Below are 8,980 nucleotides of genomic sequence, written 5' to 3'. Positions count from 1 at the left end.
TGCCAGTTGACTGAATATATTTTACTTTTTTCAATCCAAACATCACCCTATTTAATTCCCCAACAAAACAATGGAAAAAGGATTCTCAGTGCTACATTTACATATAAAATCTCCACCTAATAAGTAATAGAAGCCTATGCACCAATTTCTAAAAACAGTTGTAAGATACATGCACAATTTGGGGTGTATTAACGAAACAGAATATGACAAAATGTTAAAGACAATCTCCTATCTATGGGTCTCATCACCTCTTACCTGAAGGGGCAGTTGTGATGGCCTGGAAGCCATCAGAGTCTCTTCTGCTTCCTCCCAGGACTGTGCTCAGGGCACAGAGGTGCCTGTCTGTCTTGCCACCGAGCTACAGTGCAAGGTAACAGGATGGTGCCCCAACTGCTGCTGGCCTGGACATGAAACCACCGGATCCACCTGCTCTCTTCTCCCTGGTGTTGGTGACCTACATCACTTAGAGAACATTCTTAACAGAAATGTTTCAGTCAACCCGACTCTAATTAGCTTAGACATGAAAGGCAACTTACTGATTCATGTAATGGAGCCATCCGGGGAGGTCAAGCTTCAGGCAAAGGTTATTGACTAAGACTTAAAATGTTGTGTCTGAAATCGACTGTGGGCACAAACCAGCTTCTGGATCCCCTTCCATGGCATTGGATCCACTTCACTGGTGTTGGCTTAACTCATTCAAGCTTTCCTCTTGTGCTTCCAAGATGGCTGTCCACAACTCTAGGAAAATTCATAATCTTTGTTTCTGTCTGGTAGAGAGTTTACTTATATGATAGAGTTCAGGATTTTTTTCAGGGATTTTGAACCCTCCTCAGTCCTGCGGAAATTTCTCCGACCTCCCTACTATTCCTATTCCACCCTCAGCTGTTACCTGGTGAAATTCTGTTCATTTTTTCCCCCCTCTGAACATCTTAACAAAGCACTTTCATTGTATTTTCTTTAATGTTATACATAGTTTGCTAGAGTTTTAAAATACTGCCATATGTTATACACACACACACACACACACACACATATGTACATATATATATTGTGTGAGTGTACAAACACACACACACACACACACACACAATTTGTTGTACCTGCTATTATGGTTGTTATTAAAGAAAGAGATAAAAACAGATCCACTGAATAAAAGGTCAGAATTGAAGTAAATTATATTTTAAATCTTTTTTGCAAGGTGCTACTTAGGAAGCAAGATGCTTCCTAAGATTCTTCTTTACATATATAATTTATATTGATATATAATACATTAAATAAAAATCTATTTCCTTTGAATGCCACTATTTTAATATTTACATTAAAGTAACCAATTAAAAGAAATTGCTGTTTGATGAGAGGTTTATTAAATGTCGTTATAGAATGCATAGTTTTGTCAGGGAAAGGATGCATCTAATTAACCTACCATGATTAGGTGTTGATTATATTGTCATCAGAGTGACCGTGAAACATCATTGCAAGGCCTCTATGCGTGCGGAGCAAATGGCATAGAAATGTCCTTAACTTGTCATTATGCTTATGGGTGGGAGACAGGCAGATGGGGCTCTCATTTTTAGTTAATAACTATTAGATTCATAGAATGTTTTAAGTAATTCAGTTTATTACTAAAAAACATATACATTTAAAATACATCAACTTACAAGATAGAGTAAACTAAAAATAATTTTAGCAGGTTTAGTTATTATGTTGGTTTATCTAGCACTGTATTAAAGAAAAACCTACAGCTGCACTGCAGTAATATTCCAAATGGGTAGAGTCAATGTTATAATTAGGAAGCCCTGTAATCACCATATGTCTCCTGATTTATCATAATGTGCTGTATTCTTATTTTTTAAAATATATTTTTATTGATTTCAGAGAGGAAGGGAAAGGGAAAGAGAGTTAGAAACAACAATGATGAGAGAGAATCATTGATTTACTGCCTCTTTTACACCCCACACTGGGGATGGAGCCTGCAATCCTGGGCATGTGCCCTGACTTGGAATCGAACCCTGACTTCCTGGCTCATAGGTCGACCCTAAACTATTGAGCCACAATGCCTGGGCACAATGTGCTATATTCTTGTACTGCTTGACTAAAGATTGTAGAATTAAGATGCTTATAAAGTATAGGTGGAGATGTCAAATTGTGAACATGAACTTTAGCTTCTTTCCACGAAAGTGATAAGAAAATATCTTTGAAAAATATAAAATGACATAAACATGTAACACCATTATTTTATTACTAGAGGCCCGGTGCATGAAATTTGTGCATGGGAGTGTGTGTGTCCCTCAACCCAGCCTTCACCCTCTCCAATCTGGGACCCCTCAAGAGATGTCTGACTGCCTGTGGGATTGGGCCTAAACGGGCAGTCAGACATCCATCTCACAATCCAGGACTGCTGGCTCCCAACCACTCGCCTGCCTGCCTGATTGCCCCTAACTGCTTCTGCCTGCCAGCCTGATCACCCCCTAATCACTCCCCTGCCAGCCTAATTGATGCCTAACTGCTCCCCTGCCGGCCCAATTGCCCCTAACTGCCCTCCCCTGCTGGCCTGGTCACCCCTAACTGCCCTCCCCTGCCAGCCTGGTCGCCCCTAACTGCCCTCCCCTGCAGGCCTGGTCACCCCCAACTGCCCTCCCCTGCCAGCCTGATTGCCCCTAACTGCTCTCCCCTGCAGGACTGGTTGCCCCCAACTTCCCTCCCCTGCAGGCCTGGTCCTTCCCAACTGCTCTCCCCTGCCAGCCTGGTTGCCCCTAACTGCTCTCCCTGCTGGTCTGGTTACCCCCAACTGCCCTCCCCTGCAGGCCTGGGTCTCCCCCAACTGTCCTCCCCTGCAGGCCTGATTGCCTACAACTGCCCTCCCCTGCCTGCCTGATCGCCCACAACTGCCCTCTCCTGCCGGCCATCTTGTGGTGGCCATCTTGTGTGTTGGAGTGACAGTCAATTGCATATTACTCTTTTATTAGATAAGATCATCATTAGTTTGGCCATTATTGGAATGTAGTGTCCAGAAAGTGTTGACCTTTACATTCATAAGTTAGTATATTTTTTCATTGGTTTTTTCATTGGAATTATTCTAAGCCAAGTCTCTAGGCTTTCATACATTTATCTGAAAAATAAAACAAGTTGAAAAATAACCCCACTTTTCTATTGCTAGTGCTAGATAGTCACAGGCAGACCTGGAACTTCTAGAATAACTGCAGTGCTTACTCAGGAAATTTTATAAGTGTTCAAGGTTGGTTTACATATTATGTTTTTCCCACTTTAAAGTACTAAACTCTGTTGTAAGGTGTAAGAAAAAATCTAAATCGAGAGTATGGGTGATAAATGTCTACAATATTTCCCACTTATTGCCTATTTTCCCTGTTTGAATGATGTTATATAGTTACCCTCTTTTAGAACATTTTTCCAGGTTTATGGATAATTTCAGACTTTGGGGTTTTGCATGTAAATGCTTACCTCGACATACTGTATTATGCTGTTTGAATGAATAAAATGCAGTGCCCATGATCATTAGTTTCATTTGCCACCAAAGAATATTAGGCAAGAATTTCTACAGAATAACATTAACAGGAAGCGTTAAATGCAGAGCAATGCAAACCAGTAACTTCTCGATGCAGCACTCAGTCCATTTTATAAGTGGGTGCAGTTCAGAGTCAGAATGCTGTGTGGGGTTTTCTACAAAAAATCATTCCCTGCTTTTCCCATTTCCCTTGGTCAAGACAACACATTTCACCTCTTCTGATTGTTTTATTTCTCTCTACTTCTCTTAATAGTATGCTTATATTACTACCAGATTTTTTTTTCAATTTTAGGGCATTCTTTATTGATTTGTTGATGTCTTATTCCCATAAATTCATAACATGTGAATGAATACCTTTCTCAAATGACCATCTTTCAAAAATATTTGTCTTAAAGTTTGATTGTTTCCATATTTGGTTGTGGTTTTTTTTTTTTTTTTTTATGACTTTGTCAACACTCTTCTCGGTTGAATCACATGGTAAAAATACCCGCCTTCTCTCCTATAGAACTTTGTTCCCCACCCAGCATGATTGTTTCTTTTCAGCTGACTATTTTTGTATTTACCATAAGCTTATGTCCAACTCTTCACCAATGGTCTACATCAAGCATGTCAAACTCGCGGCCCGCAGGCCACAGGCCTCATTTATTTGGCCTGTGTTAGCCTTTGAGTTTGACATACTTGGTCTAAATGATCTCTGGAGCTTCTGGTGCAACAGATATTCCAACACTTACCTTCCCAGAAAAGTTACTCTAGATCCTTAACTTGGGCCCAGAAGCTGTGGTTCTTTCCACATAGCTGTCATCTTGATATCTCCCTTTATTCAGAAAAAAGAAGAGAGGGTAACATAAGACTTGGAATCAATTCTAGAAAACGTTCAGGTATAAAAGGACACAAAGTCCCAGACTGCAAGTGTGTAACCAGTGCCCAGAGGGTGGAGCGGACGAGCACAAGCCTGTTATATCTGGGTTTGTGGCTGTATAAGTTGGCAGTACTGGTTTTAAGCACTGGAGGCTGACGCAATGTTATGAAATAAGCAGTTAATTTATTTGAGCAATGTGAGTTGTTTGGAAGCAAGTCCAGGTGAGGGACAGAAGCAGCTTGGAAAACAAGGAGAGGCGGAGGATAAAGCACAGCGACAACTCTGACTCCGACTCTGGCTGGACCGGCGCCCATCAATCTGGATGACATCCTCCACAGCACAGTATTGGGCTACCTTAGGACAAAAGTTTGCAAATATTCAGAGGAGTATAATATATGTAGAACAGGTCTCTGTGACTCAAGTGCATATTTTGTCTTATGTGAAGGTTTGTGTCAAGAGAGGAATAGGACATTTTTAAAAAAGAGGTTTTAAAAAAATTATACCAGACAAATAGCAAGAGATAATTTTGAAATTATGTTGTAGAATAATTTCTTATGATAAAAAAGCAAGGTCTAATGAGAGAGAGAGAGAGAGAGAGAGAGGAGAGGGGAGGGGGGAAAGGATAAGATTGGAGGAGGAAAAGGAGGAGGAGGAGGCAGGAAGAAATTCAGAAACAGCTTTGAGAAAGGACTGGAAGCTGGGAGGTGGTCTCTCTAGCCTTCCCTTACCTCCTTATGTCTAGAAGTCTAACCGGCTCCATGTCCTCTCCTAGGGAAGGCCCCATACCCATGTGCTGTCAGCTGCCCCTGCGCCCACCCTCCTCTTCCCTGAAGCATAGCAAAAGGAATGAAAAGGCAGCAAGAACCAAGTGCTGGAGATGTGGCATGTTTTTTGCTCGGTGTAGTAGGTAGTCAGCACTCAATATGTGTTTAGTGATTGGTTTTTGAGAGCATATAATTTAGCAGCCTGATTTCCTAAAACACCCTGATTAATAGGATAACTCATTTTTCCCTGAATGTTTAGCTATTTTATCCAGTTCATACTTAAACCTTTATTTTAATAATTCACCATATCGATATAAAAATTCAGTAACTTTGTCTAATATAGTTTGGAAAAAAGGATGGAAGTTTTGCCACTTTGGGGAATTATTTGTTTTTGTTTTTCTTTGTACATTACAAAAATAACAGCATCACTGCTATTGGGCTATGTCTTGTGACATTCATTATCTTTAATGCCAGCTCTCTCACTCACTTTGATTTCTCTCATATTATGGAAGCTCTCTATAAAGGCATAACTCTCTGAAAGAAAAAAAAATACTAATAATAAATTAATCTAGCAAACCAGAAAGTACAGCCCAGATAAGATTTAAAGATTAAGCTTGAGAAATGGATTCTGTAAGTGTATTTCCTGAGTGATCTAAATGCCAGTGACCAAGGCCAAGGGATGGAAATCTGTAATAAGGAAGTCACTGGTAGCTAGTGTGGTCAGACTGCATGCTTCTCACTCTTGATGTGAAATGTTTTTCTACCAAATGTTCACCTTCAATAATTTCCTTTGTAATGAAAGGGTGAGCCTAGTGCTGGAGAAAAACTGTTTTCCAGTTGTGTGCTGTTGTAAAAGCCACTTAATAAAACTGGGTATCACTTGACTGGAAATAAAAGTGCTGGTCGCCAATGTCATTTTCCATATTAATATTCCATGATTCCACCAAACCAAAGCCAACCTAGTAAAAATGATGTCCTATTATAACACAGGGTTAGGAAAGCACTAGGAATACATAATGAATTCTCAGCAATCTTCCATTTAATAAAGGGCCTCTTTTATTTTATTTTGAAAATAGCAAGCCAATAAATAAAGGAATAAGTGACATTTTAAAGGTTCAAAGAATATGATTGTCAGAATTCTGTTTAATTACATAGTTACAGTTCATCACATGAAAACAAAAATGTAAGGAGATCATATAATATTACAGTGCTAACAACAGTAACTCCTGGGTAAAAACCAGCAATTTTCATGTTCAAATCTCAATCATGCAAACTTGTGGTGGAAAGCAATATCTTTGGACTGCTTTACCTTTTTTTTTTTTAAGTGATGGAGGAAATTTTAATATTGCACAAGTATAAATGATCCTCCTGGGTAGCAATCTCATTTGTGAATTTCTTATGGTTACGAGTAAGACATTAATAACAATAATTTATCTACTGAGGACTGTAATATAGAAACTAGAAATTTGGAAGAGGGTAATTCTTGAACTATGTACTATTTTTACCAAGGGGAAAAAATCACACAGATAGATTTAAAAATAATTTAATTATTGCCTCATTATTATAATATTTTCTGTCCTGCCAGAAATTTACATTTAGTTTCTAGGGACAGTATTCCTTTGCATTCCATCGCAAAAGGTGGCTCAGCTAGTATTTAAGTACAGATGTCCCCAAACTATTATCTGGAATCAATTATTATTGAAAAGGAAGTATATCAAATCATATATTTTTGAAAAGAAGCAAACTTGTAATGGTTATTTTGTTTCTTGACAAAGGTGTAGTGTCCACAATTATTTTTATCAAAATGATCATAAACATTCTATTTAAGGAAGGACAAATGCTATCCCTCTATAAAATACAGTATAGGACTTCACAAAGTATATATATAAATTGATTTAAAAGAATTTACAGAAAGCAAACATACAACACATAATTTAATACATTTTGAAGATTCATATGAATAAGGATTTTGCAAGATGGGATATTTCTGTGTGGACCCCAAAAGATAAGTATAGGGGCACATAGAAAGTAGGTCAAAGTAAATAATGTGTCTGTGTGCATGAGTGTGTTAGGGTTTGTGTAAAGATGGTGCTGGGCGAGGTATTCTGTCGTCTGCAGCCAAGATGATACTGGCTTTCAGCTCATTCGTTGTGAGGGTGTAGACTTATGTGTTGCTGTGATTTATACACTGCTGGCTATCACTAAAAGAACACGGTGTCTTAGAGTCTTAGAACTTGAAAGAATCTCTATTCTCCATTTCAGGTCTTCACAAAAATTGGGAGCTTCTTTTTCTCCACTCCACTCACTGACATATATATTTTTTCAGTAAGAATAGGCATTGTTCCTTGAATTATGCACTAGACATGTAAATCTGCATTCCATTAATCAAATGATTTCATATGGACCCACATCATGTTCATTTCTGATTTATATTGAATATCAAGATACTACAATCTTTTCATTCTCCATCTTTCCCTGTCTTTCAACCCCTCTGTCAAGGAGTTAATGATGTTGAAAAAAACATAAAAACGCTTTCACAAGGTTTTCTTCGAGAGAAAACCTTAAAAAAATTAAGCCATTATCTCAATCTTCTTTCCCTGAAGTTGGGGCTTTACATTTTGGATTTCTTAAAATTAGCAACTCTTATGAGGCTGTGGGTCATTTGGGTGAATATGGCAAGCAATCAGATTCCAAGGTGAGCACAGCTGCAGGGTCAAGGTGGAGACCTTGCTTCATTTGGGGCACAATTCTGTGTCTACAAAATGGGTTAATTTGATGTTCTCCTTAAGTTTAAAAACACACACACACACACACAACACACAAAAAAACAGAGAACAGACTGAGAAAGTTAATTGTATCAACTAATAAAATAAGTTCAGAATATGGAATATGGACTAAGGTAGCAGGTATAGAAAGTGAAGCAAAATAAAAATGTATTAAATGAAATTATTAGAAGGAAGTTGACATATTCCTATTATAAGTATATTTTTCCCTTCTTTAAAATGTTTACAAGATATTAAAATTTTAAACTAAGAAAAGTGTATGAAAATCTCACATAAAAAGTGGCTTTCATATTATTTAGTAATTTTAACTTATTTCTAATTTATCTAAAGTTCAATTAATTTAAATAATTGCCTATATAAAAGTATGAGGAAAAGCTTGATGTGTAAGATATTTTAAAGTAAAAAAAAAACACAAAACAATTTCCCAAATCTCAATTGAAAATGGAACCTTTTTGTAACTCACATGAAAATATGTAGCCCTGATATTATCAATTCTTTAACAAAGTTGTGACAAATGCCATAAATAATTAAACCAAAGTGCTACAGAGTAATAAAAATCCCCAAAATAATAATCACAGCCACAATGTAATGAATTAGTAAGAATGCAAAACATAAACACTTACTTATTTTTTTTTTTTTTTTAGTTTGACCATCACTTTAGAAAAAGTAAGTCTAAATTTCCAACAAAGAACTGGATGACAGTATAAGAATAGTAACACTTATACCAATCATTCATGACCTACAAGTCCAATAATTGCCCCATAAAGCCTCTCTATTGATATAGTTGGTGATGAGTCCAGGAAGAGTTAGAAACATCTGACAAATTTGGGAAAACACTTACATGTACAAGGGCCTGTTCACTAATAAGCCATGTGGCATTTCTCAGCTCCCACTACGCATCCCTGGGAGTTGAGATGTAGCCAAGGAAACATTCCTATGAGCCTGCTAGGTGACCCTATTCCTGACTGTTTCTTGTCTTTGAATAAATTACATCTATGGGTTTTGGTTTTCTCCTGAGGGGTACATAAAAACAGGACTTTTATTCTACACG

The sequence above is a fragment of the Eptesicus fuscus genome, chromosome 12 (assembly GCF_027574615.1).
Source record: "Eptesicus fuscus isolate TK198812 chromosome 12, DD_ASM_mEF_20220401, whole genome shotgun sequence".
Classification (NCBI taxonomy): Eukaryota; Metazoa; Chordata; class Mammalia; order Chiroptera; family Vespertilionidae; genus Eptesicus; species Eptesicus fuscus.
This window is presented reverse-complemented; position numbering follows the sequence as displayed.